The 5119-nt window shown below is 35.4% G+C and overlaps 1 non-coding gene across 1 annotated transcript; it reads right to left on the minus strand.

Moving 5' to 3' along the window:
- Positions 1-4767: 4767 nt before the first annotated feature.
- LOC128284423 (small nucleolar RNA R71) lies at positions 4768-4874 on the minus strand. Its single transcript, XR_008274850.1, has one exon. It is a non-coding gene; the product is annotated as a small nucleolar RNA R71 (small nucleolar RNA).
- Positions 4875-5119: the final 245 nt, after the last annotated feature.

Below are 5119 nucleotides of genomic sequence, written 5' to 3' on the forward strand. Positions count from 1 at the left end.
AAAATTTATTAGGGACTAATTTGCAACATTTTCAAAATTTGAGATTAAGGATATCCTAAATGTATCCTTAAAATATTCAATCATGTCATAGCCAAATCACCCAATGCCACGATGTCACATATTGTTCATTCAATGTTGCGACAAGGAGATGTGGTGGTCGGAACGACCACTATATTTTTGGTGAAAATTAAGCCATTTGGTACCTATTTCAATCCAACTATACCATTAACCCATTTGGTGCATAATTGCACATCTTTACTTGTAAAAAACTGACCAAAATTCATCCCAAAACAACCCAATTAACCATTTCTACATTATTCAAACCAATATGCCATAAGTTGGCACCAAATCAAACCAAAATAGCTTACTTCTATTCAATTTACTTCACATGCTTTTAGACCAGCCCAACCATTACTTAACCATGCAATTTCAAATTCATCTTAGTAATATAATTGTTATATATCTAGTTTGTCACCTTACCAAAATATATACATTACATACTTGTACATAACATTAATTTCCATATTTAAAATTGTCATTTGTAATGACTTATATATAGGGCTTAACATATAGCAAAAACATACATTTATGCAAAATTTAACTGAAGTTTAAACCAAAAGCATCCATTCACAAAATGTCACATATATAATCATCTATGTACATGCCACAATTCTGAGCTTAATCAAGCACAATTCTGAGCTTAATCAAGAAAAAGTCTATCGAGTTGATAGAGGGTTAGTGTTAACTCTAAGGTAATCCAATCGACGTGCTCCACTAGTCAACTATCCACAAGAGAAGGAAAATATCGATAATCATTTCAAATGCTTTGTAAGTTCATATGAAATTTTACTTAACTTACCTTGATCAATCAACAATTTAAACAATTAAGACATACTGAGACTAACTTGGAAATCCTTTGGCATCCTGTTACTTTCACATGTACGTCAACAAGTACATTTAGAGTTTAGTTTATTTACATGATATGAATTTATAACATAACCAAATACATGTTTAGCAACTCATTTCATAACATGTAATAATCATTTCGTAACTCATTTGCAAACACATGCATGAATATTTATTTTCATTCATGTACCACCATTTCATCCATTTCATTTTCTATTTCACTTTCTATTTTCACTCGAAGAACTAAAGTATATTGAACTTGGATATATGAGACTAATTTGTTCACATAAGCTGTAAAGTTTGGATTGCTCACACAAGCTATATAACTTGGGTCTGTTCACACGAGTTGAAGGTTGAAATTATTCATATAAGTGTTATTCGATGATGTTCACTCAAGCTATAGAGAATCTACAACATATGCTGGATCTCAGCCATAGATAACTAATCCCTAACGAGTACCCGGTTTGTATCATTTGGGTCTACTCTCACAAGCTGTAGATTTGGTTTAGTTATACAAGCTTTATTTGATGCTACTCACTCAAGCTGTCAAGAGTTCACAATATATGTTGGATCTTAGCCATCGATAAAGAATAATTTGTATTCAAACAACTAATTTCTTTTTGAAACTCATTGGCTTTCCATTTCGTATTTTAATCGGTTACTAAATTCTTACGGGACTTATTCTATATTCGTACCATTTAAACCTCTATAATTTTATTCACATTTCATACTTCAATATCAATCCTTATACCTTTTAAATAGTATAACATCATCATATACATATCATCCATTTGTATAACAATTTCAATCCATTCAATAATATGTATCTATTCGAATTTCATATCTTTTGATTTAGTCCTTTTAATGTAAAAAACATTGTATATATATATATAACAATTCAACAATTCAATCATGTATTTCTCAGAATACCTATTGAACCGTACGCAATTAAATAGGATACACGGATAACTCGAAAAGCCTGTACAATGCCAACGTCCCATATGTTGTAATGCCCTAAATTTTGGGCCTAGATGAATTGGGCTTTAGGCTTTGGGTATCATAAAATTTTTAAGTGAGCAAGGAAATGACAAATGACATGTTGGCTATAAGGGTTTAAGGAATTTGGAGTGTCTAGGTATGTTGGAGAAGTTCTGGGTTCGAGTTTTGAGGTGGAGGAATTTTAATTTAATTATTAAAAGAACCAGGGTTGGGAGTAGTTGGGCATTTAAATAAAAATAGGGGAAAATAGCATCAAAAAAGCCTTGTGGAGGAGTGGCTAAGTGACGCCACTTAGAGTGTAGGGAGGTGGCGTTAATAGCTAGCAAGGAGGTCCAAGGTTCGAATCCTAGCTTAGTGCTTTTAGAAGTTTAATTTTGGCCTTCTAGAAGGTTGGAAGTGGAGTGGAAATGGACTCTAAGGGAAGTGCTCAGGAGAGAAATCTAAGGAAAAGATCAAGGGGTTATTAGGGAGAAAAACGAGGAGATAAGAAGTGAGGAGCAAGTGGAGCCGAAATGGGAACTTGGGCTTAAGGAGTTCGGCCATAAGGATTATAAATAGGTGTCGAATACAAGGGTATGAGGCTAATGCCGAAATCTTTTTCTCACCTTGTTGCCAGAAACCCTCTTCCCTAAAAGCTAAAAACGCTTTTGATTTCTTCCTTTTCTTTTTGTCGATTTATCCAAAAGTCGAAAACCCTTGTTCTCCTTTTTATTTTCCTTGTGCTGATTTCTTTGTTTCACTTTTGGGTTTAGCCGATGATAAACCGTAATTTATACATATTTCTATCCCATGCTTAGCACATTTTATGGATGATTTTTCCTTAAAATTGGTGAATTCGATGCTCCTAATGCCTTAATTTCATGTTTTATACTTAGGTGAGCATAGGAGAATGAAAGGAACGAGAAACGGGCCAAAAACAGAGAAAATGGGCCAACGTATGAAATCAACACGGCTTGGACCTCCTCACATAGGCAGACCACATGACTGTGTCAATTTGGCAGAATCGAAGCACGACTCACGCGGGTGGACCACACACCCGTGCCTATTTAACAGGCTTGACCACAGCCTGAAGTAATCGCACATGGGCGTGTCACACGGGCGTGTCCCTGCCGAGCCCAAGTTTAGTCCAATTTGAAAAAATCCAATTTTGAGGGTTCTTAGGCATTCCAAAGCCGATAAATACACCCTAGAGGAGGAAGAAAGGAGACATAGAGAGGGGGAAGTAGGGAACTGCTCAAGGAAAGCAAATTGATCCATCTCAGAAGTCGGATTCATCATTAAGACTGAAGATCTCCCCTTAATTTCCCTTCAGGAGTTTTGGGTTTTTCTTTATGTTTTGTATTCATTATTCGTCTGAGATGTTTACCTTTTTAGTTATGAACTAAAACCCCTAAATACCTAAGGGGAATGAAACCTAAGATAGATCTTGTTATTATTATCTGAATTGTATGATAAATATTTGACTTGTTCTTAATTATGTGTTCTTAATTCTTGTTTTGATATTCCAGGATATTGATTCAAGTTAAGCTCTTATTCAGAAGAGGAATAGACCCTGTCTAAGAGTACATTTTTCATAACTAAGCAGAGTTGGTTACGCGCCTAGAGATAGGGTGACAAGATTTTGCCGGATTAGGGTGAAACCTAATAAGGGGATCCATAGATCGGGTTAGTGCAACCCTAGGGAGTTAATTAGAAAGAGATTTCAATTATTCAACCTAGGGTTAGACGTTGTTAGTCTCGAAAGGGATAATAATATAACTTAGGGATTTCTACGGATCAAGTCAAAGGAATAAATTGTCCGATGCAGAGTCAATTAACAAGTGAAGTCTAGGTGGGTGGATTTTTCCTTAGGTATTGTCTTAATTCAATCGTTTTTTCCAAAAGTAATTCCCCAATTCTATTTTCTGTGATTTTTTAGTTTAGTTAATCAGCTAGTTGAAACAAACCCCATTATTCTTAGGCTAGATAATAAAAAGAAAGTTAATATTAGTACTTTTAGTTCCTTCGGGTTCGATAATCCGGTCTTGCTAAAGCTATACTACTGTTCGATAGGTACACTTGCCTTAATCGTGATAATAGTTAGTTTCAAGAACGATTCATTATAAATATTTAAAAACTGTCATGAATATAACGTATCAAGTTTTTGGCGCCGTTGCCGGGGAACTAAGATATTAGGAACACTCGATTTTTATTACTTTATCCATTTACTTTTACTGCAATTTAAATTTTATTCTAATTTTTATTACTAATTCTTTCTTTTTCCTTTTTCTGGCAGGTTCTTATAGTTTATGACTAGAAGAAACCCATCAGGACCATTACTTTTTGACAGTGAGATCAATCGCACAGTTCGCAGAAACCAAAGAAAAATAAGGTGAAGCTTAAGATACACAAAGAACGAGCAAGACGACGATATTCAAATCACAACCAAGAAGATGGCTGAAAGCCAAGAAAATCCGCTACCTCCTGCGATTGCTGTTAATCAGAATCCTACTCTGCGCACTATGTATGATAATGCTAAACCTAATTTAACAAGAACTGAGTCAAGTATAGTTAGACCTGCTATTGCTGCAAGTAATTTTGAACTAAAACCTAACACAATTCAAATGATACAATAGTTTGTTCAGTTTGATGGTTTGCAGGACGAGGATCCCAACGCTTACTTGGCAAATTTCCTAGAATTTTTGAGATACATTTAAAATCAATGGCGTTTCTGATGATGCAATACGTCTTCGGTTGTTTCCCTTTTCGTTAAGGAATAAGGCTAAACAGTGGTTGAACTCATTACCACGAGGGTCAATCACTACTTGGGAACAAATGACCGAAAATTTTTTACTAAAATATTTTCCACCGGCTAAACCAGCCAAATTACGTAATGATATCTCTTCTTTTGTGCAGATGGATTTAGAAACACTCTACGATGCATAGGAGAGATACAAGGACCTTTTGAGAAGGTGCCCTCGCCATGGGTTATTGCTTTGGCTACAGGTTCAAACGTTTCATAATGGCCTGAATCCTTCAACTTGGCAGATGATTGATGCAGCAGCTGGAGGAACTATCAATAGTAAGACACCTGAGGCAGCTTACGAATTTATTGAAGAGATGTCACTGAATAACTATCAGTGGCAAGTTATGAGAACAAAACCGATGAAAGCAGTCGGTGTCTTCAACCTCGACGCGGTTACTATGCTATCTAACCAAGTAGAGCTCTTAAATA

This window comes from Gossypium arboreum, chromosome 11, assembly GCF_025698485.1.
Source record: "Gossypium arboreum isolate Shixiya-1 chromosome 11, ASM2569848v2, whole genome shotgun sequence".
In the NCBI taxonomy this organism is placed as follows: Eukaryota; Viridiplantae; Streptophyta; class Magnoliopsida; order Malvales; family Malvaceae; genus Gossypium; species Gossypium arboreum.